Source organism: Sus scrofa, chromosome 7, assembly GCF_054392235.1.
Source record: "Sus scrofa isolate SSC_HxYL_T2T_F1_AM1 chromosome 7, Sscrofa_HxYL_maternal_Yorkshire_Landrace_v2.0, whole genome shotgun sequence".
Lineage (NCBI taxonomy): Eukaryota > Metazoa > Chordata > Mammalia > Artiodactyla > Suidae > Sus > Sus scrofa.
In genome coordinates, this window is record NC_139389.1 from 98,797,738 (window position 1) to 98,824,517 (window position 26,780).

General features: G+C 43.1%; 2 protein-coding genes across 7 annotated transcripts in view; both read right to left on the minus strand.

Moving 5' to 3' along the window:
* SV2B (synaptic vesicle glycoprotein 2B) overlaps window positions 1-22,503 on the minus strand; it is a 198,491-nt gene extending 175,988 nt beyond the window's left edge. For 2 of the 6 annotated variants that reach the window (XM_001926765.8, XM_021099374.2), the window contains exon 1: window positions 22,348-22,503. The gene's annotated coding sequence lies outside the window, so the exon portion shown is untranslated. Of the gene's footprint in view, window positions 1-268; window positions 364-20,392; window positions 20,683-21,617; window positions 21,720-22,347 lie in introns of those variants that run through there. The other 4 variants (XM_084969473.1, XM_084969472.1, XM_021099373.2 and 1 more) reach the window with 4 other exon arrangements.
* The window catches only part of KLHL25 (kelch like family member 25), a 665,168-nt gene that overhangs the window by 117,339 nt on the left and 521,049 nt on the right, over window positions 1-26,780 (minus strand). The gene's annotated exons all lie outside the window — the stretch shown is intronic.

A 26,780-nucleotide genomic window follows, 5' to 3' on the forward strand; every position in this document is an offset into this window, starting at 1 on the left:
CCCCTGCAAACGAAAGTCTTAGAATAAGTCACATTTTATGTACTATATTAGTTTATAACAATCAGAGCCAGAAGTGGGATTTGTCACTTGATGATTTGAGACAGCTCACCAAACAGCCCAGACCTCAACAGGAGAACAAATAAATTGCTCACCATCTCAAATGACAGACTACCTTAGGCACAGCCTACCTTCTTGCCTGATCCACTTTAGCTGTTTAATCTCTCCCTGAGATTAAGAAAAGATTTATCATGAAAAAGATAGCTCTTACCATTGGGTAAATCTTGCTCCCCCAAAAATGCCAACCCTTTACACCTTGCAAAGATATGCTCTGTACCAGCATTTTATTTTTGTGTTTTGGACCCCGCCTTATCCTAAAAAGTGGAGCATCTTGGCTGAGCATCCTGCAGAGGATTCCATCTGCTGCTGGCCAGACAGAAGCTGGGGATTAGGAGTAAAAGCTGGGTGCCCCAAGCGGATCAGCCAGCATGCCCACCACCCCCCCAGGCCCTGCCACCATGCAGAGAGAGCTTATTAGCCAGTGCATAAAATTTGTGAGGCTCAAAGCAGAGCTGAAGGGAGGCAGGAAGGAACTACCTGAAGAGGAGCCAGAGTGGAAGAAGGAAGCAGATTGATTTTGTCCATTCGAAGTGGAATTTGAGAGAAGCCTAACAGCAATAATTATTATAATAGGGATATGTCCCTCTCCAGCATTGCTCTGGTGTGTACCGGCCCCTCTGAAGCCAATGGCTCCTGTGTGTGCTGTTTTCTTGGGACAATAATCAGCCTCACCTTAGTCCCTTTCAGTGCCGAGGAGCCTCTCAGAGAAGGGCGGGGGGGTCCCACCCCACACCCACCAGCTGGCCATGCATCCTGCCACTTCTTCAAACAGATCTCCCCATGTCATTGGGCAGCCCTGGGCCCCTGGCCCACTCCTAAGCTTTATGCTTCCTCTTATGGAGCCTTGTGCACCTTCCAAAGCCCTCAAAGAATGGAACAGAACAAGATTCTTGTCTTCCCTGGAACTTTACTGCTACACCTCCTGCCCAATTATGATGGGCTACTCCATTAAGCCTCCTGCCTGCCAAAATTTCCAGATTAAAAGGAGGCACAAGACTCTACATCTTCATTGCCCCAAACTCCAGGGGACATGTCAAACCCTTCAAGTCCAATTCACTCCATCGGTACCACAGGGGAGTGGAGTAGCTACCGGTATGAGATGCCCATCTCCCCTTGCTGCAAGCATCCAGGTCTCCACATGGGGGTCTCTCGAGGCCCTTTCCCCTGACTTTGCAGGGAGCAAAAAGTCCTTCACCTCAAGCAAGGATTTCCTATAGGCCAAGATTCCAAAGATTATGCCTTCTTTTCGATCACTATACTTATATAGACCTGGGGGCTTAGCACTGAAGGCTCCAAGGCCAATTTTGATACTTCCTAGAAAGTCATGAGAGACCCTAGTTATCTGTGGCTCAGTTTAAAAGCAGAGCACCTAAGACTTCTTATTTTCAGATTTGCATGCTGAATGCCAATTCTTGGACAATAGAAAAGTCCCACACAACATCCTATTACATAGTTAACCTGCATCATTCCCAGTTCTCCTCCCCCACATAATATGGTTATAATCTATGTTCTTAGCCACATAACACTGCGGTGTTTTCCACAGTGAGAGGAGTGTACTTCCCCACCACACTGATGTTGGGTTTGCTGTGTGATTTGCTTTGGCCAGTGAAATGTTAGCAACATGATATGCAGAGAGGCTTTCAATGTGCTTCCCAGTTTGGCATCCCTCATGTCCTCCTACCATTTGCCATGGGAAGGACATGTCCCCAGCTGCTGCTAGTGGCATCCAATGGATGAGAGACACATGGAGCAAACCTGCACCTGAACTGCAGTGTGAAGGAGAGCCCCTCCAGCTGACTGGCAAACTCATGAGGGAGATAATGTTTGTTATGTGAGCCATCTAGACATTTGGGGATGTTTGCTACACAGTGTTATTATGCTCACATAGTAACAGCTGACTGACACACTTGCTATCTGCCCAACATTACATTGAGCACTGAAGCATCTCATTTAATTCTTTTCTCTTAATAACTGTGAGATAGAACACTATTAATATTATCTTTATTCTGTAGATTAGGACATTGAAGCACACAGCATTTAAGCACAATTAGTAAGTGAAGGAGATAGGCTTCAAATCCAGGAATCTGACCACCGTGGAACATGAAACAGAAAGAGAGAAAGATGTAGCTCTGTGTTCTTCAAGGTCTGTCCTCTAGGGCTGACTTTGGACTCAGAGCCACAGTAGCTCTCAGCACAAGCTTGACCAGATCCCAAGAGCTGAGACAACTTTTCTAGTTCTGTCAATTCAAGCAGAGAGAAAGAGACAGGCTTTCCTTCCAGAAGGCATGACCCTTCTCGGAACTTTGAGTAGGGGAAGTCCCACAGGGAATTCTGACCAAGGAAAAATCCTGCCTTTGTGAAGAGCAGTCATCCAATGCTCTGCACGGGACTGTGCAGCATACTTCATTCTCTGCTTGTTTTTTATTCTAAGCAAATATCTCCTTTTTCTTTAAAAAATGATTACACAATTGCCAGCTGCTGCAATTATACAAAGAACCTGATAATAGCAAAGCAATATGCTGTCCGGTGTTCAAACACCACCATACAACAACAAAGCAGCCTGGGGTGCCGGTGCTCATTCACAGCCTGCAAGCAGAAGCAGCACAAGCCAAAGCCACCCACTCTCTCTCCCAGTTTCAGAACAGAGTAGCAGGGTGTTTGGTCCCAAGATGGATCATTTTTCTCTTCAACCTCCAAGATGTTCCATGCACAGGGAGAATGCAAAGTCATATTCTTTGGCAAAATAACTTGTCAATATGTTTCAGTGATGCACTCCCTTCTTTAACCAAAGTTAGTACCCCTGATGGGCAGTAGTGAGCTTACAAGTCTTCAAGCTATAGACAAGCTAGCAATTCAGAGGGCAAGGGTCACACCTTCCTTGCCTACCACTAACCCCAATGCCGAGCATGGTGAGTGGTCAATAAATATTTGTTGAATAGACAGATATGAGAGGGATTAGAGGAATTAAGGGGAATCCATCTTTGAATTTCACATATTTTAATTCCTAAAATAGGGTGAGCAAGGCCAGGGTTATGAATATTAGAACTCCCTAGAGAAGAAAGAAAGATGAAGACATAGCCAGACCTTCAAGTCTTTGACACTCTCCAACAGAGTCAATACTTTATATTCTTTATTTCATCAAGAGAAGTCAGCTTGGTGCATATGACAGACACCTGGGGTTTCCCTGCCCAGCAACTATGTCCCCTTCTTTTGGTAACAAGTTCTCAATTTCCCTTTGAGGAACTCCCCTTCCCTCACTCTAGGTGGGACTCATACAGAGATGTGACCTCAGCTGGGCCAGCCAGATTTCCTTCATCCCAGAATGGGAATCTTGAGCTGGGTACACAAAACCAGAAAATGGTTGGGGGACTCAGCCCCTTGGGGGTGTTTCCAAATAGCCAATAGCAAGGCAGCAGGTTGGACCTCCCAGACACACTAAAGACTTCCCCAAAACACATCACAGAATTTACATCAGTACTCCAGCACCCCGTTTCATTGTTTGGCTCTTTCAGCTAAGCTCCTTCTCCTGAATCCTTCACTTAATACAAGCACAGAGCAGAGGAGAGAAATCCAAGCTGGAAACAGGGGTTCCGATCATAAATCTGCCACAGGAAATAATAAGTTACCTCCCCTGTCAGGGCCTCAGTCTTTCCCTCCATAGTACTAAGGGGCTGGAATGTAAAAACCACAAAGGGGTCTCATGTGCTGGGTCAATAAAAATTGACCTCTGAAAGCTCTGGTTCTTGGCAACACAAAACTCATATTGTCAGGGACAGCGAAGCTTGGAGTTTAAAGCAGTTAATCCCCTGGCTGGATGGTTCGGACAAAGAGGATTAACCATCAGAGAGAGAGTCATCATCCAAATATAGAGCAATCTCAAGCACACACATTAGAAACAGAAGCACCCCCCACCTTCTCTTGCAAATTCTTATTCTCTAACCCTTTTGGTAAGTGGATGGATTAATCCTTCTATCACCCCAAAGTCAAGGTGTTAGACCCTTTCCATGTTCCTCCACGACCTTTCTCACTTCCCCAATCCAGGTTACAGGATTTCTCTTTAGAAACACACAAGTTTGTTAAAGGTATGATCCCTGGCCTCACTCAGTGGGTCAATGATCTTGTGTTGCTATGAGTTGTGGTGTGGGTCACAGACATGGCTCAGATCCTGCATTGCTGTGCTTGTGGCATAGGGTGGCAGCTGAAGCTCTGATTCAACCCCTAGCCTGGGAACTTCTATATGCCACACGTGCAGCCCTTAGAAAGAAAGAAAAGAAAGAAAGAAAGAAAGAAGGAAGGAAGGAAGAAAATAAAGAAAAAGGACCTCGAATTGGATATAATAAACTGCATATATATGTGTACACCAAAATTAAACAGTGGTAACCTAGCCATACTTCAAATTCTAAAGGTCATCTGCTCAATAATATACCTAGATGAAGTACTCTACAATTCAACATGTTACCTATAATCTTAAATATGATAAAGAGGAGTTCCCGTCGTGGTGCAGTGGTTAACGAATCCAACTAGGAACCATGAGGTTGCGGGTTCGGTCCCTGCCCTTGCTCAGTGGGTTAACGATCCGGCGTTGCCGTGAGCTGTGGTGTAGGTTGCAGACGCGGCTCGGATCCCGCGTTGCTGTGGCTCTGGCGTAGGCTGGTGGCTACAGCTCCGATTCAACCCCTAGCCTGGGAACCTCCATATGCCGCGGGAGCAGCCCAAGAAATAGCAACAACAACAACAAAAAAGACAAAAGACAAAAAAAAAATATATGATAAAGAGATTAAGGGTGGAAAAATCTATTCCCACTAAAAAGATTTTTCAGAGGCTCCACTTAGAAATTTTCATCTATATCTCAAAGGCTAGAATTAGATTCATCCCTAGCAGAAAACAAATCTGAAGAGAAAGCATTTTTAGATACACATATTGTCCTTTGCTCTCCAAAAAAAAAAGAAAAAAAAAGTGAGGGGGGAGTGAGATTCTCATGGTAATGAAGAAAAGGAGAAAAAATACTGAAGTTACATTTTCCACATTAAAAAAAAAAAAAAAAAAAAAAAAAAAAGGTCAAAATGAAACCGAAACTGGCTTAAGCAGTAAGGAAACAAAGTCCGGATGTAAAGATTCCAGAATGAGTTGATTCATTAATTCTATGATATAATCTGGAGTCCATGTTCTTGCCATATCTCTGCTCTGTCATCTCATGCATTGGTTTCAGCCTCAAGCTCATAGCAAGAGGGCTGCCACAGTTTCAGGTGTAATATCTACATGTGAAAATGTCCAGAGGAGGAAAAATGACTGCTTTTTTTTTCCCACCTTAATAACAAGAGACATTTCCCAGAAGCCCTCTTGTTAATGTGTCCTCATGTCTCAGGCAGATTTGAGTCACATTTCTGATCCAATCACTAGCAAAGTGTATAGAATTATCACTGCTTACCTAGATGAATCATCTGGATAGAATGTGGATTGAGGATTCTATCAGTGTTCACTACAATACTTCCTATAGTGTTCACCAGGAGAAAAATGAGGAGCCCACCACTTTGTAGCAGAATAACAGATCAGTAGGAGCCAAGAAAAATGAAATAAAATAGACATTCGCCAACCGATGGCCAACAGGCACATAAAAAAATGCTCAACATAACTAACTGTTAGAGAAATATAAATCAAAACTACAATGAGGTACCATCTCACACTGGTCAGAATGGCCATCATTTAAAAAGTCAGCAAATAACAAATGCTAAAGAGGGTGTGGAAAAAAGGGAACCCTCCTACACTGACTCATTAATAACTGTCTAATTGCAAAAGGGAACCATCCTACATTGTTGGTGGGAATGTAAATTGGTACAACCACTATGGAAAACAGTATGGAGGTACCTCAGAACACGAAATGCAGAACTACCATATGACCCAGCAATTCCACTCTTGGGCATATATTCAAACAAAACTTTCCTTGAAAAAGATACATGCATTCCTGTGTTCATAGCAGCACTATTCACAATAGTCAAGACATGGAAACAACCTAAGTGTCCATCAACAGAGGAATAGATTAAGAAGATGTGGTACATATACACCATGGAATACTACTCAGCCATTAAAAAGGACAAAATAATACCATTTGCAGCAACATGGATAGAACTAGAGACTCTCATACTAAGTGAAGTAAGTCAGATAGAGAAAGACAAATACTGTATGTTATCACTTATATCTGGAATGTAATACATGGCACAAATGAACCTATCTACAGAAAGAAAGAAAAAAAATTCATGGACATGGAGAACAGACTTGTGGTTGCCAAGGGGGAAGAAGAGGGAATGAGATGGACTGGGAGTTTTGGGTTAGTAGATGCAAACAATTGCCTTTGGAGTAGATAAGCAAAGAGATCCTGCTATATAGCACAAGGAACGATATCTAGTCACTTGTGATGGTACATGATAGAGGATAATGTGAGAAAAAGTATGTATATACAAGCAGACAACCCAACTGTCAGCCCAACGGTAACTTTTTATTCCTATGTTAATGTGAAACACTCTTCCTGATCCTCCACAATGTGTTCCCATAAGCTTATGAGAAATTACTAATTAAGACTTCAGGATTTATTGATGAAGGTGGACTAACTGTTGTCATAAACTCTAAAATGTCTTAAGTTTAACATAGGCAGAGTTTATTTCTTGCACATGAGACAGCCCAAACAGGTCCAGCCAGTAGATGAGAGAAGAGCCTGCAGAAGTGCATGTGGCGCTCCGGCTGCCACTGGCTCCAAAACTGCATACAATAGTCACTCAGGAACCCCGTGGATACCCAAACCCGAGAATGCGCAAGTCCCTAATATAAAATGGCGTAGTATTTGCACATAACCTACACATAGCATCTTGTACACTTGATATCGGCTCTAGATTACTTATAACACCTGATACAATGTAAATGCTTTGCAAATGGTTGTAAATCTGATGTAGATGTTGTGTAAATAGTTATGGGTGCACAATAAACTCAATTTTTGCTTTTTGGAAATTTCCTAGAATCTTTTTCCAAGTATTTTTGATCCAGAGTTGATTGAATTCATGAATGCAGAACTTGCAGATATGGAGGGCCAATTGTAATTAATATGGTTATTTCTAAATAGAGAATGTAATTCAAAGTGCATACATAGATGCTGGAATTTTATGTGGATTTTCCTATTCTCCTCTCAGTTTTCGGGATTATTGATAATTTCGTTCTAATACATCCAAAATGGTGGTAAGAAGGGGACAGGGAGGAAATCGCATAATCAGTAACTTTTGGAGCAGTTATGGGTGGACCCCGTGTTATCCAGGCAACTGCCTGAGAAGTAGAGGCAACACTGTTTCCCTGGTCCCCTTGCAGCTCTCTCATCTACTCCAAATGCAGAAAACAGAACTTTCTGCTCTGTTCTAGGCAACTGTGGTCTAGGACTTCTTTAAATTTCTTAAATGTGTTCCATGCTCTCTTGGTCTTTCTGTATCTTAAAGCATCTCTAAGACCTCAATCACAGTTTCCAAGGCTGCTGTTTCTCTAATTGGATGGATATCTATGATCAAGGCCATAACAGACTCCTAATCCACTCAGTTCACACACAGCCAGGCCTTGTGGATGAAGCACAGGACAGTGATTATTTCATCACTTGAAGGCATTTCAAGGAGCTAAGACAGTCAGCTCTTATGTGTATGTTAGTGCTTCTTGGGTTTTTTCCCCCTGATGATAACCTTTAAACTCCCAAAAGATTCCAGTGGATGTCTATGCCACATCCTCTATTCCCCTCTCCCCCTCTTCACCCCCTGGCCCACACCACCTCACCTCCTCACCACATCAGACTGCCTGTTTCCCAGGTAGGAAAAAAAAAAGCACTTTCACATCTAGTCATTTCTTAAACTATTTCCTCTTCTCTTCAAAGTAGTCACTTGGAAAACACCTACCCTTCCTTCAAGGCTCAATTAGGCAACTCTCCTTAGCCCTGTCCAATAGTTTTGCTGGCCCTCAGTCTTTTCTCCTCATGCAGCAATAGCCAATGGTTAGTTTGTGCTCCCACAAATATTCACACATATATATATTTATGTTACATATATATTTATTTATATTTTTATTTATATTTTATTTCTTTATTTATATTATATGTGTGTGTATATATATATATATATATATATATTTCTATGATGTCTTCTTCTTGCCTTGTAGTCTGACTATTAATTAATGAGCTCTATAAGAGCAGAGCCAAGGCTCTGCAGCCCTTGTAGGAGCAGGCCAATAGAGGAAGCTTGGTCCCCATCTGAGTCATGGTCCTCCTTTTCTGATGAACCAGAGGCATGGGGCCAAGAGTATAGAGCCAAGCTGGGAAAACATGATATGGAGAGGTTGTGGCCTGTTCCCTACCTCAATTTTGCAGATGAATTATCTGGGAATCTTATAAAAAGGTAGGTTCTAATTCAGCAGATCTGGGGTGGGGCCTGAAATTCTATATTTCAAGTTCCATCTAACAAGTGATGCTGATACTTCCGGCCCGGGGCCCATACTTTGAGAAGCACGGCCCTGGGTTAGTTTGTAGGGGCACTTGATACACCTGAGGCAGCAAGAGAGGCAAACCTCAAAGATGCCTGCTTCAAGAGGATAGAAGTTTTGCAGAGAGAAAACAGATGTCTTTCCTATAAGAGAAAAGTTTAGGAGACAAGGCCTAGAATGTAAAAGTGGTTCAATAAATATTTGTTGAAGAGAATGGTTTGGATGTGGGCCCAAAACCAACCTTAGAGCCCAGAACAAATGAAGCCACACTGTGCAGAGGGACACAAGCAGATTTCTCTCAACTCATCCTTTAGAAGACAGGAAACTGGACTCAAAGTCATAGAAGAAACTCAATTCTAAGCCATGAAGCACTGAATTAGGGCCCATTACCATCCAGGACACTTGAAGTCTGACGTTTTCACAATTAAAATACCTCCAGCTTCAGGTAAACATTGGCCTTGAGGGCACAGATAAGGCAGGTAGACAAGTGAATTTAGGAAAACAGATCCAGGGGCTGGGGATTTGGCTGGATCCAGCCCCTGGTTTAAGCCCATGAGGTAGTAGCCAGATATTTGCAAACTCCCTATAGGAGATGGTAGGTTGTAGCAGTAAGAGTGGGAAAGGCTAGAGTCTGGGTCATGGGATGAGGCCCAGTCCTGCCCCTAACCAACCATCGTGGACACAGCACAGGGCAAAGAACACATTCTAGAGCCTTAAGCACACTGCCCTCTAAGAGATGCTTACCTTTGGGCAAGTTTTTTAACTTCTCTGAACCTCAGTTTACTCCATGATAACATGGAGACAATAAACCCCCACTTCATAGGGATTGGGAGACTTAAATGAAATCATACATCCACAATAATAATCATTCTTGTTGCATGATCAAACTACAAGCTTCTAAAGGGACCATATCTAATGCATATGTGTCCTCAGGACTCAGTACAAAACTAACATTTGCTGTAAAATTAAACTTCTATATTATCTCTATTTCTTTACCTATAAAATGGGAATAAAACAGATTTACAAGCAACCTATTCCTACTCAGTTGGAATACTGAGTGCTGAGCAAATGCTAATGGTGAGTCTTATAACCTCAGGGTGACTTTTCCCTCTGATACCCAAATGGGCAAACCTAAGCATTCCCTCATGTCCCCAAGGTGAGAGCAGAGGGGGGCAGACCAGAGCCCCGAGCAGGCTGCAGGGAGTCTGGGGGTGACAGGCTCAATATGGAGCAACAGCTGCTACAAATGGACCTCAGCCAGTCATTAGATTGAGGATGTGGCATTTAATACTATCTGCTACAGTGAACTCTCACTAGGAGGCAGGCACTGTTCTAGGCCCTTTGTGCAAGTTACCTCATGTCTCCTTCCCCATAACTCTATAGAGAGGTAAGGCCATCATCATTCCCATTTTACAGATCGGGAAATGGAGGCACAGAGTTGTGAAATGACTTGCCCAAGATCTCACATTAGTAAGAAGCAAAGCTAGGCCAGGAACTTGGGCAGACTGTCTCTGAGGATCTCTGCTCTCTACCCTCTCAAAGAGGCTCAAAAATCCAGGAATAACTAGATGGTTAAGTCAGCCAGAAAGGACCTTACTTGTCTAGAGGAAGTGGCCTGAAAGTCCTAAGACATCTACCTGGCAGTGACACAGATGAACCTGAGAAGCCTTCAGGACTAACCTGGCCTCTGACAGCTCTACCTGGTATCCCCAGATCCTGCCCACGGGGCCAAGTGGAAAAAGGAGGCCACCAACACCATGATGTGAAAACCAGAGCCCAGCACAGCTTCTTGGCCAGAGATGAGCCAGCACCATTGAAAGAAGACAAAGTCAATGAGAGGAGAGCTCAGCTCAGCATCCCACCCTGTTTCCCTACTGCTTCTCACACTTTCTAATCTACCTCTTCATCACTCAATGTGGAGTTCATCTTCTACCACTTTAATTTGATTTTTTTTGGTGTGTGTGTTTGTTTGTTTGTTTGCTTTTTAGAGCCACAGGTACAGCATATAGAAGTTCCCAGGCTAGGGGTCAAATCAGAGCTGTGGCCACTGGCCTACGTGCCACAGCCATAGCAACAGCAATGCAGGACCCAAGCTGCATCTTTGACCTATACCACAGCTCATGGCAACACTGGATCCTTAATCCACTGAGCGAGGCCAGGGATCAAACTCACATCCTCATGGATACTAGTCAGGTTCGCTTCTACTGAGCCACAATGGGAACTCTTCCTTAATGTTTTTAATTGAGGTATAGTTGATTTACATTGTTGTGCTCATTTCGAGTGTACAGCAAAGTGATTCAGAGATACATATATCTACATATTTACTTTTTCAGATTCTTTTGCCTTTTAGGTTATTACAGAATACTGAGTGGAGTTCCCTGGTCTATACAGTAGGTCCTTGTCATTTATCTATTTTATATATAGTAGTGTGTATATGTTAATCCCAAATTCCTAATTTATCCCTCCTCCTTTCCCCTTCAGTAACCATAAGTTTGCTTTCTAGCTCTGTTTACCACTTTAATTTTTAAGCTACTGCTTTTGCATTGTTTTCCCAGAGCTTCCCTTTCCTTAAAGCTTATTTAATGTTTACGCTTTGTTTAAAACAACTAAAAAATGGCTGCATTTAATCCAAGGACATTTTAAGTGACCATGAGTGGGATGTGCTTATCACTCATCATAGGGGCAAAAAAGGAACAGAGTCCCTTCAGCCCTCCAGAGCCAAGGTCAGGAGCTCCTGACATTGCTATGACCTCTTTAGCCCTATTCCAGGACCCAGGACTCTGCCCAGAGCAGGCCACCCCACAAGGCCGATTCTTCTCCCACAGAGCCGCCCACATGCCAGCTGGGCTCCATTCCTGAGCACCATCTGCTGCCCTCCCAGATCAGGCGAAAGGCCACGATCAGATTCTGTGCATAGCAGGAGAGCAGGGGCCGCAGGCAAACCTCGAGCTGCTTTCATTGGGCCTGGGCTTTGGGAGCTGGCAGAGGAAACCCCAGAAGATTTTTCAGTAGAAGCTGTTGGAGAGCCTAACCAGGCTCTCACCTGCCTGGGAAAACTAGTTGTGCTATTCCAGAGGATTTCTAAGCATAAGAAAGAAGGGAACCCAGATTTCATTTCCTGTTCTCTCTTTTTTAAAAATTTTTATTGAGGTATTGTTGATACACAATGTTATATAAGTTTCAGGTATATAACACAGTGATTCACAATTTTTAAAGGTTAAACTCCATTTACAGTTATTATAAAATACTGGCTACCAGTGCTGTACAATATATCCTTGTAGTTTATTTGTTTTATACATAGTAGCACATCCCACTCATGGTCACTTAAAATGTCCTTGGATTAAATGCAGCCCTCTAACCCTCTCTGGCCCCTCCCCTTTCCCTCTCCCCATTGGTAACCACTAGTTTATTCTCTACATCTGTGAGTCTCCTTCCTTTTTGTTATATTCACTAGTTTGTTTTATTTGTTTTAGATTCCACATATAAGTGTATCATATCATATAATATTTGTCTTTTTCTGGCTGACTTATTTCACTAAGCCTCATACCCTCCAAGTCCATCTATGTTGCTACAAATGGCATTACTTCATTCTTTTGCATTGCTGAGTATTATTTTATTGTGTATACCATATCTTTTTTATCCATTCATCTGTTGATGGTCACCACTTAGGTTGTTTCCATACCTTGGCGATCGTAAACAATGCCGCTATGATTAAGGTCTCTCTTAATCCCTATCTGTAGATGAAATTATGTTGTTGCAGGCCTGACCTGAGCTCTGGTCCTCTCTCTAGCATTAACTAACTGTAGGATCTTAAGTCATTTCCTTCTTTAGATTCACCTCCCTCCTTTGCCTAATAAGGAGTTTAGATTCCTACTGTCCCTATAGCTCTGAAACCCTAAGATCACACAGTTCAAGTAAGTTCTTCCATTGCCTTGAACCCGTTCTGGGCCTGAAAAAGGAACCTACCTATGAAATACTTACTAAAACAAATCTGCACACTTGGGGGTCTTGATGGATGGCACAGTAATCTATGGACATGTGTTCATTGGCAGGATTCTGTCATGAGGAGCCATGAAAACAGACTTGAAAACTCAAGCTTCTGAGTTTCAGGCACCAGAGCTCCCACCAACATCATCTGGGGTTGACACAGGAAGCAGTTAAGGTTACCCAGCTCCTGGTTTGAACAGCCAACTGACTCAGGCATCTGTGATAAAAAATGGCCCCAAAAGTCCAGCAAAATTACCCTTGCTTGCATTTATGTGGAGCTGGAGGAGAGAGAAATGAGGTTGTTCATTCACTTGTCCAAAGGAAATTTTACCTGCGATTTTGTTGCTTTAGGCCTCAGGTTTCCCATCTACAACGTGGAAGTGGGAGAGAGGACATGGCCTATATGTTCTAGCAACTAAAAGAAGTTCAGAGCTCTATTTCTGAGGAGTTACACAGTCAATGGTTAGAGAAGACTTTTCTATTGCCTCTTGGGAAAAAAAAATTAATCCTACTCTTTCCCCTGTCACCCAAATCAGAATCAAGCTCTTAAGACTAAAGGAAACAGGAAGCAAGTGGAGCAGGAGCTTCCACAGAAACAAGAAAACTGGATAGGACCAGAGGCTTCTGTGTGGGGAGCTGAAGGAGGGACTCCACAGTGTGGATCTTCATTGCCAGGATAGGAGACACAGTTGGGTGATCAGAAATTAATGATCAGAACAGCAAGGCAGCCTTGGTCTTTGCTGATGATGCATCTGAAAGCTCGAAGAGAAAATCAAGTCTATGTCTGTTGCTCTAAAGGAGGCCAGGAGTTGCCCTGTGGCACAGTGGGTTAAGGATCCAGTGTTGTCACTGCACCAGCTCAGGTCACTGCTGTGGCACAGGTTCGATCCCTGGCCTGGGAACTTCCACGTGCCAGGGACACAACCAAAAAATTAAAAATAATTAAAAATAAATATAAAAGAAGCCAGAGTTGCAGCAAAGGCAGAGAGGTGGGGGAGAGAAAAACCATTAGCTGCTGAGTACTTACTAAATGCTGAAGACCGAAACTCATCCCTGTCACTCATATTCTTATTTCTTTCCCAGGCCAAAGAGGAAGAACCAGAAAGAGCCTCCGCCAACAGAGCAACAACAACAGCATTTACTCATTCATATATCTATTAATTATATTTCATGCCTACTATGTGCCCAGAACAGGGAGAACAGCAGATTTTCTAGTAGAAAACATCATGGGGCAGAGAGAGTTTCTACAGCTTTATAATCCAAGTGACTCAAAATTTTTGATCATGAATTCCAACAAACTCTAGGAGAGGACACAGCTGAGCTAGTGGGGTGGGCTTATTGCAAAGAATAGAAGGCTGGTTTCCCTCTGAGGCACCTCAAAATCTCTACCTCATAAGGCTGATTACTGTCCACTTTTGAACATTATAGGCCCTGTGCAAATGGTCTTCTCAATAGCCCTGGCAACATTAAAGAATAAGTTCTAAATTCTCCCTTCATCCCAGAATTTTTAAGTCTTTCAGTAGGTATAGTAATCCCTTAATTGATAATAGACCAACATATTTCCAAGTCCAGGAACATGAAGGAAACTGCAGAGCTCTTGGTGTTATCATCATCACCATCACCATCATCATCACCATCATCACCACCACAATCACTACCATCATCACCACCATCATCATCACCATCATCATCATTACCACCATCATTACCATTCACCATCATCATCATCATCATCACCACCGCCATCATCACCATCACCATCATCATCACCACCATCATCATCACCACCATCACTATATCACACTGTCATCACCACCATAATCATCATCATCACCATCATCATCACCACCATCATTTCGCAACCGAGGAAACCAGAGCTCAGAGAAATTAAATAGCTTGCTAAAATTTACACAGCCAGAAAATAATGAAGCTTGAATTCAAACCAAGTTTTGTCTGAACCCAAATCATAGTTCCATCCAATCCCTGACATGGTCGAGCCTGGTACCCACACATAAATATGGAGGCCAGCTTTATATCCCTTTCTCATACATCTTTCTGAGCTTTAATTCTTTTTCTCCCACCCCCACTTTGCGTCCCCTCTTCTCACACACACACACACACACACACAGAGAAAACCACTTGCCATTGTGGCACCTACTTTTTCCTTTTTCATTCCCTAATCCCTCCAATATCATTGCAAACAAAACTCATGCTCACACATATCCAGGAACTGGACAATGCCTAGAGTCTGAGATTGAAGTCATTCTAGCCCTCCCCTTTTCCTATAAGGCCTATTTCTCTCCCTTTCTAAACAGGAACATATTATGCAAGATGCTGTAGATGTGGGATTTTTCAAGCAAGCTGGTGACACTCTTTCACTTGGCATAAAATCAATTTAAATAAGCATCTCCCTTTTTCAAGATTCTTCCCTGCTCCTGCTTAATCTTAAATTAAGAGCAGTACAATAATAACCCAAGAACATCACACCCCTGATTTCAGCCACCTCTCTCTGGAGAATCTTGTCTCCTTTTATGAAAATATGAGCTATTTTTTGGTTTCCACTTGTTTCTCCTTCTTACTTGTCACCACATATTGTTTTCTACAAGATATAAGCAACCAAAGCCTTCCTAAAGTCTGTTTTTATCCACAGCATCCACAATAAGACTGTCATGAGGCCTTAGAAAGAAAAGGAATAACTTCAGGGACTTACCCTTCAAAATCCACTGAAGCAAAGATCTGCAGTAACCCCCAGTGATTAAATGATTTCATTCACTCATTTAGTAAATACTTGCTGAGTATACACTATGTACCAGGCAATATTCAGGGTGATACAGCAGTGACTTAGCTAAGTGAGGGGATAAATAAAAAATATGCTCATGATACTCAAGTTTATATCTCCTTTTATCACTTCTTCCTTCAACTCTAGACCCACGTATGTAACTCTCTACTTACATCTCCCATTGGATGTGCATTTGAACCCTATAACTGTTCCTTCTCCATCTCAGTAAAGAATACTATAAAGTATTCTCTCTAGTTGCTCAGGTCAAAATATGTGGAGTCATCCTTGACTTCTTTCTTTCTCATATACCCTAAATCTACCCCATCAGCAAGCTATATCCAGAATTTGATGACATCTCACCATCATTTCTATCTACCCTCATCTCTTGCCTGGATCATTGCAGGAGCCTCCTGTCTGATATCCCTGTGTTCACCCTTAAGCTTTAAAGTCTAATGTAAGGTCTAAAGCTCAAGTGATCATTGTAAAACCTAAATCAGATAATGTCAGTGAGTGCACAAAATTCTCCAATGGCTTCCTATCTCACTCAGAGTAAAAGCAAACTCCACACAATGCCCTAGACAACCCTGTACTACCCATTTCTTGTCCTCTACGATCCTCATCCTCTCTCAGTTCCTTCCACATGAATACCTTCACTGCTCCCAGAATACACCAGTACATTGTTCTCTTGGGGCCTTTGCATTTGTTGTTTTCCCTGCCTAGAAGGATCTTTCCCCAGATATTCACCTGGCTCACTCTTTCATTTCCTTCGTGCCCCACCCTCTCCTTCACCCCACTCCCCAACCCCACTCAGCCAGGCACTCCACTCTCCATCCTCCTGTCCCTATTTGATGTTCTCTCATCACTTAATATTACTTATCTACTCATTTACATATTATCTCCCTCAACCAGAATGGATGCCTCAGGAGGATGAACCTTGCTACCTTTACTGCTGTATCCCCTGACTACAATATGCTTGGCATGTAAATAGTACTCAATAAATATTTGGTGAATGAATGACTATGTCAAGATATATATGCCTGTAGTTGGTCAGCCATAGAAACAGAGAAAAAGAAAGAGGGTAGGGAGTTCCCGTCGTGGCGCAGTGGTTAACGAATCCGACTAGGAACCATGAGGTTGCGGGTTCGGTCCCTGCCCTTGCTCAGTGGGTTAACGATCCGGCGTTGCCGTGAGCTGTGGTGTAGGTTGCAGACGCGGCTCGGATCCTGCGTTGCTGTGGCTCTGGCGTAGGCCGGTGGCTACAGCTCCGATTCAACCCCTAGCCTGGGAACCTCCATATGCCGTGGGAGCGGCCTAAGAAATAGCAACAACAACAACAACAACAAAAGACAAAAAAAAAAGAAAGAGGGTAAATTGTGGGAGTTGCGCATTCAAGCAGAGTTCAGGAGAAAAGCCTTAGCCAAGGGGACTTCAGATATTAAGATCCCTATGGTAGATTGATTGCAAAACTATCCCAATTCCTTCCCCCCTCCAGGTATCGATGCTCTTTGCAATGTGACCATGTAGCTCCTCCCATCAGGAAGTTACTCTATTCCTGGAGTTGCCGTTGTGGCACAGTGGAAACAAATCCGACTAGGAACCATGAGGTAGCAGGTTCAATCCCTGGCCTCACTCAGTGGGTTAAGGATCTGGCGTTGCCATGAGCTGTGGTGTAGGTTGCAGACGTGGCTTGGATCTGGCATTGCTGTGGCTGTGGTGTAGGCTGGCAGCTGTAGCTTCAATCAGACCCCTAGCCTGGGTACAGCTCTAAAAAGAAAAGACAAAAAGACAAAAAAAAAAAAAAAAGGAAGAAGTTACCTATTCCTTCCTCCTCACTCTTGGCTGGCCTTGTCACTAGACAAGGATGAAATGACAATGTGCCAGGCATAAGCTTAAGCCTCGGGAGGTCATAAAAGTTTCCACCTTCTCTTGGATTCCTGTGATAACCACATGAACCCACTGAGCTCATCTGTTGGAGCAGAGCCAAGTCATCCTAGCTAAGATGGACCTGGAGTTTGGGGTTAGTAGATGCAAACTCTTGCATTAGGAGTGGATAAGCAATGAGATCCTGCTGTATAGCACAGGGAATTATATCTAGTCACTTGTGATGGAACATGATGGAGGATAATGTGAGAAGAAGAATGTGTGTATATATATACACACACACATATATATATATATGACTGGGTCACTTTGCTGTGCAGCAGAAGTTGACAGAACATTGTACATTGACTATAATTTAAAAATTTTTTAAAGAAAAACAAACAAACAAACAAACGAAAAGAACATCCTAAAGCAGCCAGGCCTTGGCTACTACAACAACAGACAAAAATCACATGAGCAAACCCAGCTGAGATCAACCAAGTATAACTCACATCTGCAGAACTGCCCAGTCAACACAGACATGTGAGAAAATGAGAAATTGCTGCTGTAATAAACCACTAAGTTATGGGGAAGTTTGTTCTGTAGTCCCATTGGCAAGGTCAGCCTTAAGGTGTGTAATCAGTCATTAGGGGAGGCATCTCAGATGCTTTGCTCTGAGTACATGCTCACCAGGATAGCTTCTCCATGTTATTTAATTCTTACCAAGGGGGGTCTAGAGGAAGAAGACACACCACCATGCCACACACTGTCCCAGCCATTGCAAATCAATAGACAGGCATGTGGGTGAGCAAGGTCATTGAGATGTAGCCCATAGGGACAGAGCCAGAAAGACTAAAAGCCAGACCTTGAATAGGGAAAATTCACAGAGGTGAATGCCACCTCTGAAGTGACTTGGGGGATATGCAGCCAGCTACCCAACCAGGACCGTGACCCAGCCTCATCACATCCTATTTCATAGAAACTTTGACAAGGTTCTAAGGCATCCAGCCCCATTTCTTTCCATGGAACACACACTACAGCGGCCCTAAGGCATGAAGGACAGCTGTGGCGTGGAGCTCTCAAAACCATGTTCTCCCCCCGCCCCCGTCCTTTAGGGCCACACCCACAGTATATGGAAGTTCCCAGGCTAGGGGTCCGATTGGAGCTACAGCTGCCGGCCTACACCACAGCACATCAATGCCAGATCCGAACTGCGTCTGCGACCTACACCACAACTCATGGAAGCACGGGATCCTTAACCCAGTGAGCAAGGCCTCATGAATACTAGTCGGGTTCATTACCAATGAGCCACAACGGGAACTTTATTATTTTTAGTTGATATACAGTTTATTTACAATGTTATGTTATGTTATGTTATGCTAATTTCAAGTACACAGCAAAGTGATTCAGTTATACATAAATATATAAATAATACATAAATACATATTCTTTTCCAGATTATTTTCCATTATAGATTACTACAAGATATTGAATATAGTTCCATGTGCTATACAGTAGGTCCTTGGTATTTACCTATTTTGTGAATAGTAGTGTATATATGTTCATCCCAAACACCTAATTTATTCCCCCACCCTGCTATCCCCTTTAGTAACCATAAGTTTGCCAAAACCATGACCTTTAAAGAAGAAACAAAGTCTCAGAGGAGCAGAGAAGCAAACTATGGTCTTCATACGAAGCCTATAAAATGGAAGCCTCAAATAAATGTGTTACATGATATGATGTAAATTCATTCCATGGGGAGTTCCCGTCGTGGCGCAGTGGTTAACGAATCTGACTAGGAACCATGAGGTTGCGGGTTCGGTCCCTGCCCTTGCTCAGTGGGTTAACGATCCGGCGTTGCCGTGAGCTGTGGTGTAGGTTGCAGACGCGGCTCGGATCCTGCGTTGCTGTGGCTCTGGCGTAGGCCGGTGGCTACAGCTCGGATTCAACCCCTAGCCTGGGAACCTCCATATGCCGCGGGAGCGGCCCAAGAAATAGCAACAACAACAACAACAAGACAAAAAAAAAAAAAAAAAGACAAAAAAAAAAAATTCATTCCATGGTACACCAAAGATCAGTATGTTTCCATAACCATAGAAACTACTGTCATTCTCAAAGAAAAAAGAATCATAACTGGCAAAGACAATACCTGCAGGACTATCCACTAAATGTGACCCTTTTTTTCATTGTGAGGGAAAGGAAACAAACATAACACTAAGGTTCAAAAGAAGCACTGAAACAGTTCTTGATGAAAGATAATCTGAACACTGTTTTGCACTGTGTTTTTCGTCACCTTCCAAAGATATACGCCTCTGCTGGCTTCATTTGCTTAGACTGAGTGACCACAGGAACCTATGTCTCCCAACCAGCCTTCTTCTAAATAAAGACTATAGGATTTCAGCCAATTCCTTCCCCAAGAGCTCAGGATATTAATCTCAGTGACAAATTTAAATCATAAGAGGCAATACCCCAGTGACCTTGCCATGTTACCCCTCTGACCTCAGGTCCTACTTCTCTCCCTCTCAGTCACTCAACCACAGCCTCCTTGGCTTCCTTTCTGGTTTTCTTATGAAAGATACCTTTCTCCTGCTTCAGAGTTTTGCAGGCGCCATTAGTCTGCCCAGAATGTTCTTCCTCAGCCATGTGCCTGGCTCACCTCCCCACTTTCCCAGGAGTCTGGTCAAATGTCATTTAGCAGCAAAGCCTTCCCTACAAACTGCATAAAAAATAACAATCCTCACCCCACCCTCTGGCAAGACTCCCCATTCTCCCTTACTCTGCTTTATTTCTCTCCTTCATAATGCATCCCTGGCTGATACACTACCTAGTTACTTACTTATTTGTCTGTGATCTTACACACTCACGCACACATAAAGTAAGCCCCTTGAAGGGCTTTATTTCATTCCATTCTGTATTCCCCACACATGGAGCAGTACCTGACACGTAGTAGGAACTCAGCGAATGAACTGTCTTTCTTAAGCACCTACTTTGTACGAAGAAATTTACATATGATGATCATTTCTCAAGAAACAAATGTTTTTAAGCACCTATGACGTAATTATATTTTAAGACCTCTATTGTTATCTCCATTTTACAGTTCAGGAAACCAAAGCTCAAAATAAAGCTAAGTAACTTGCCCAAGACACTTACCTAGGTTTGTTTGAGCATCAAAGCCCAAGCTTCTTGCAGTCTGCTTTTCAAATACCTTAATTATGGTTTAGATTACAAAACACATGTGATTCGCGTCTCTGACAACATACATAACACAAGAGCTCTTCATTCTGTAGTTTCTCATCACCCACCACCGCTTTTGTCCAGGAAGAAACATCCATCAGATTGGCTTTTTATTTCCCAAAGCACATTAGTTGGAACAGCTTTAGCTTCCCTTTATTCCACCCATTTAGGGACAATCAAGGTCAGAGCTTTCCTTTTGACCTGAACTGGGACAAGCACAGATAGATCAGGGACCCAAGGAGAAAGAAGGCAGAAGTTCATCTGCTCTGAGAATCCCTAAGAATTTTCCAGATTCCCTGCCTTTGTGAAGTCCTGCTTCAAAACTTTCCTGGTCCTGAAATTTAGGAATACGATCCATTAAAAAACAAAAAGCCCGACCTGCATTGAGCACACCCCCTCTCCATGTCACTCTATGTCTATGTCTACCGGAATCTGGTCACACACTTAAAACGCCAGCTGTGTTGTGACTTGCAGAGTTCTGCCTGTCCAGTGACCAGTGATGCTGATGGGCTAGGAGTGATGTGGGTCACTTACAGACCAATAGCACAAGGGAGAGAGAGATCCTGCCCCTACTGAAATCCATGCAATGCCCCATCTAGAAGAGCTTCATTTTAAAAATAATCGCTGCCACAATTAATTCCTCCCTCTCTGCTCCCACCACTCTTTTTTCACACTTATTACTGAACTTATCACCCCCTCATTATTACAGGTGTTTCTCCCTCACTAGGTGTGAGCTTCTGGGGAACCTGGACTTTGTTTTCATCATCTCTGCACCCCCAAGGATTAATCCGCCTCTGACACATACTAGGTGCTCCAGTAGTATTTGCTGACTCAAGAAAGATGCAGGATGAGCATGTACTGTAACTGCTGCACGCATTGGAGCAAACAGGCTATGTCACCTCTTCTGGAAAGGGCAAGAAGCAGAAACAGAAGAGACCGGTATAGACCAGAAGGATCGCTGAGCTAACTACAATGCCCAGTTCTCCCCCATAGGCACATACTCTCACCTCTCACCTGCCATTCCCTGAATCTCAAAGTCACCCACATTTACCTCTAAAAAAGCCTTAAACAGGAGCAGGCATCCCCCAGTGCCCCACCGGGCTGCTCTTATCAGAGCCGGAGGCCACCAACGTTAAGTTACCTTTCAAAGGCGCTAGTTTGCATCTGTGATTTCTGGTTAAAGGATCGTGTTTCAGCAGCCTAGCTGAACCCTGGACAGCAGAGATATCCAACAACCGTCTGCGGGGGAAACAGTGCCTTGCTCCTCCCTGGCTAAACGCATTTATTCACCCACCCCTGTGGAACAAATCATGTTCTTTTCCTTGCGCTAAAATCCATCTATAAACAAATCCTCTCTGTCCCTCAGAAACGGCTCCCACGCCCGCGGAGGGCGCCCTCCACATACAGAAATACACACTCACAAACCCCAACCCAGAGCCACCAGGTAAGCCTGGTTTTGATCTGTCCTTTTAAGAACAAGCCAACAACAACAACAAAATCCATCTAATTGTAAAGAATTGAAACTAAAGTGGTGACCAGAAAGCTTACGGAAAGGGAGTTAAAAACGTCAGTAGCCTAAGTTGCAAAACTATGTATGGTGCTAACAGTTCAAACAGGATTTTAGAACAGCCCTTGGGGATGCCACCTTCAAAGAGGAGCTCAGCCCCGGGCAGCGGGCAAGTCCTTGCTTTTCTGCGCCGGCTTTCCAAGACTCTCCCCTGTCTTTTGTGCCATTTGCTATAAACAACATTCAGAGGTACCAGCATGTACGTTTTAGCCCTGGCAAGAGAGCCTGGGAGCCCCCAGTAGCGAACCGGGTCCGTGCCCCGGCGGGGTCTGCACGCACGGGAGCGAGCAACGCCGTCCCCTACCTGAATGGGAAATCCGCGCGCGGCCGCCTCCGGGTGCGGGCTGAGTGGCGTCCACCCTGGTGGCCCCGCCGGCAGCTCCAGCGAATACTGCTCTGGGGCGATCCCCGCGGAGGCAGGAGTCCGCGCGTGTCACACCTGCATCACGGCGCCCGCGCCGCCGCCGCCGCCGCCCGCCCTGGCGCAGCGCGCAGCGCGCCCCCGCCACATCAAGACAGAGGGCGGGAGGCTCCTGTATCCTCTATTCAGCAGGATCAGATCCTAACCCGCTTTCTTCCTGGCCTGGGCATTACAGGCATTCGCCGCGGGCAGCTCTTCGTTTCTAAATCCCCTTCGGATTCAAGACAGAGTGTTTGGGATAGCTGGTGGGAAGGGGACTCAGCGGGACCCCAGGTTCCTTGGGTTTGCAGAGCAATAGATGTTCAACTTCTTATTCCTCAAGTTTCAGGTTTCATACCCAACTGATTATAGTCATCTCCTTCGCGCTCTTCCGGACTGGGGCGAGGGGGCGCTATGTACTCCACAGCCCCTTTCACCAAACCCAAATTGGGACACGACCTGTCAGAGGACACGACTCAAATTTCTGGGAAGGAGAGTCCTCAGACGCATCTACAAAGTGTCTTAGAAAATGGACAGCGCTAAATCGCTCTGTCCTGGGACCTCATCCGGGAACTGGGAAGAACCTACCTGGAGACTGGAAGAAAGGAGAAAAGCTTTGGGGGGGGGGGGGAAATGGGGGGGTGTTGATGCTTTAAAACCTGCTCCACCTACACCTGTCTCCCTCCTTCCAAACATTCCCACCACCTAACTTCACTCACAAAAAAGTTCAATAAATTCAATCGCAAAGGCTCACCCTGCAATGAAAGGCTCTTTTCAGGAGCAATGGTCCTCTAGGAGGCAGAGAGAAACAAGGAAATGACACTGGGAATTCAAAGATTAATCAGTAACACAATGCCTGAGGTGCCTGGCCTCCTCTAGGGTCTGAAACTACATATCTTTCCTGAGAGTGGAGGCGAGTTCTGAAAGTCTCTTCCTCTTTAGCAGCCAGCACAACCTTCCATCACAAGGTCTTTGGTTCCACATCCTCACCACCTCTGCCATCAGTGCACAGCCAGCAGCACCTCTGTCCCTCCTCTGCTTCAAGCCCCCATCATCATCTCTCACCCTGACCACCTCCAGGGATTCAACTGCTCAGTAGCCTAGACTCATTCCTTAAAATGTAGTAGCGGTCTTGATTCTTTTCTACCTAAAATCATGCGCTGGCCATGTCCTTTAAAAGCTGAAATTCTACCACATCTCATTTAGTCACCAAAGAGCCCCTGCCAGCCTCCAGCCTCCCCTCATCATCCCCCATCTTTCCTTCTGTACTCCAGCCATAAACAGCTTTTCATTCCTTACACATACCTCACTCTCTCATCTCCAGGTCTTTGCATGTACTTTTCTGTCTATGTGGAATATGCTCTTCCTCCCAATCTTCTTTCCTGCCTAATGCCTAATGGTCCTCTGTTGAGACATCTCTTCTTTTTCTTTTTTTTTTTGAGACGTCTCTTCCTTGAATAGGTCTGCCCTCATCCTGGAATCACTGAATCTCCCCTGCTCCATGTGCATGGAGCCACCATTGCTTCCTCTACCACAGCGCCTGGAGTCCATCTCTCACTAGAATGTAAGCTATAGAAATGCTCGGTCTCTTGTTTGCTGCATGTGCAAAACACACACAGCATATAGTGTCTTTCAATGTATATTAGTGCAGCCACTATGCAGATTAAGCTACAGAACAATTCTGGTATCCAGATGTTGATTTATGCCCCTTCTCAGGCAATAACTATTCATCCTCCAGTTGTAACCAGTATTCTTGCCTCTTTTAGCATCAGTTTGTACTGCCTATTGTTGAACTATATATGCATAGAATCAACAGTTTTATGTTACTTTATATTGTTATTATAATATTATTTCAGATTTTGAAGGTATGTAATATATATAAAGGCATATTTTACTTTTACTTTTCCAATGTTTATATCTTTTATTTAAACTTCTATCCTTATAGCTCTGGTTAGGACCCCTCAGACAATGCTGAATTAAAGTGGTAGTACTGGATATCCTAGTTTTATTCTCATATTCTCAGGGAAAAAGTCTTCATGCCATTTCATATGATGTTAATTATAAAAGTGATGATAAAGAAGAGCCTTGTCTTATTCCTAATTTCATAGGGAAAGTATTGTTACGACTCAGTATGATGTTAGCCATTGGTGTTTATTTTTATAACATCTGTCAGATTATAGAACCTCCCTTCTCTTTTTAGTTTGCTAAAAACTGTGTAACAGGAGTTCCCATCGTGATGCAGCGGAAGCGAATCCGACTAGGAACCATGAGGTTGCGGGTTCGATCCCTGGCCTCACTCAGTGGGTTAAAGATCTGGCATTGTCATGACCTGTGGTGTAGGTCACAGATGCAGCTCGGATCCTGTTTTGCTATGGCTGTGGTGTAAGCCAGCAGCAACAGCTCCGATTAGACACCTAGCCTGGGAACCTCCATATGCCACAGGTGCGGCCCTAAAATGACCCAAAACATAAATTGATTGATTACTTAAAGTGTGTGACAGATATGTTGAATTTTGTCAGAAGTTTTTGCATCTATTGAGATAATCATATGGTTTTACTCTTTTATTCAACTCATATGGGTAATTACAGTCATTGACTTTTGAATGTTACAACAACCTTATATTCTGCGAATAAACCCCTCAGAGAAATGAAATCATATCTTTGCTTATATAACTGTATCTGATTTGATATTTTAATGTTTTATATTTAAAATATTCTATGTTCATGAGTGATAACTTATAATTTTACCTTCTTGTAATGTCCCGGTCAAGTTTTTATATCAAAGTTGTACTGACCTCATAAAATGAGCTGAAAGTTTTTAGTATCTAGAATAGTTTGTATAGATTGGTATTTTTTCTTTAAGTTTGAAAAAGTTTATCAGTGAAATTATTAGAACCTAAATTTTTTATTTTGAGATCTTTAATAACAGTTTAATTATTTTATTAGCCATATGACTATCCAAATTTTCTATTTCTTCTTATATAAGCTTTGCTAAAGCATTACTTTTCAAAGATTTATCCATTTCATTTAAGTTTTCAAATGTATTACTTGCAATGATGTCCCATTTTTCATTCCCAACCTTGGTAATTCGTGAGCTTTTTCTTTCTTTTTGATTACTCCTTGCCTGGGATTTATGAATTTTCTTATCCTTACCAATAAAAAACTAATTTTGTGAACTTCCCTCTGTTGTACTTCTATTTCATTAAATTCTTCTTTTTTCATTTCCTTCCTCCTTTCACTTGATTTAATTTGCTAGCTTTTTCTTCAAATGGAAACTTAGATTATTGAATTTTAATAGCCTATAAATTTGCCTCTAAATAATGATTTGGTTACATCTAACAAGTTTTGATATATGTTCCATATACACTTTTGTTCCATTTAAACTATTATCTAATGTAGACTGTGATTTCTTTGCCCACAGGATGATCTGAAGTGTAATTTCCAAACATTTAGGAGTTTCTGTTTTGTTCATCCCATTTTTTCATTGTTTCTTTATCTTTTTCCTACCTTCTTCATTAATCAACATTTTTTTTTTTTGGTCTTTTTTTGTCTTTTTGTTGTTGTTGTTGTTGTTGTTGCTATTTCTTGGGCCGCTCCCGTGGCATATGGAGGTTCCCAGGCTAGGGGTTGAATCCGAGCTGTAGCCACCGGCCTACGCCAGAGCCACAGCAACGCAGGATCCGAGCCGCGTCTGCAACCTACACCACAGCTCACGGCAACGCCGGATCGTTAACCCACTGAGCAAGGGCAGGGACCGAACCCGCAACCTCATGGTTCCTAGTTGGATTCGTTAACCACTGCGCCATGACGGGAACTCCAATCAACATTTTTAATTAAATTAGTATATATATTCTACTCACTTTAGTTTTCCCTTTTAGTATTTTTATCTTAGATATTTACATAGTTCAACTCTAATTGCAGTTACCATATCACTATCACTTCCCAAAATATGCAAAAATCTTATAAAAGCTTAACTCCATTAATTTCTTCCTGACCTTTGTGCTAAAATATAATTTTTTTAAGCATTCCTAAATGTACAAGGCCAGCACTTCAAATGCAGGGATTAGTGAACAGGCCTAAATCTTCTTTTTTTTAGTTAGGTCAGCAGCTTTGTCCAAGCAAGTTCTCTGAGCTATTCATCTCCCATGCAGAAACAGAAAGAAATCCAGTGGTGTCTCTCTCTCCATATATATTTCAAATAAATCTCAGATTACATGAGTGAATGTCATTTTATCACCTGACCCTTAGATGTCAGCATGACAGCACATTTTTAAACTTACTATAAAATAGAGCTGACTAGCCCTGTGGGGAGACAGATGACAGATGTGACAGAGGTGG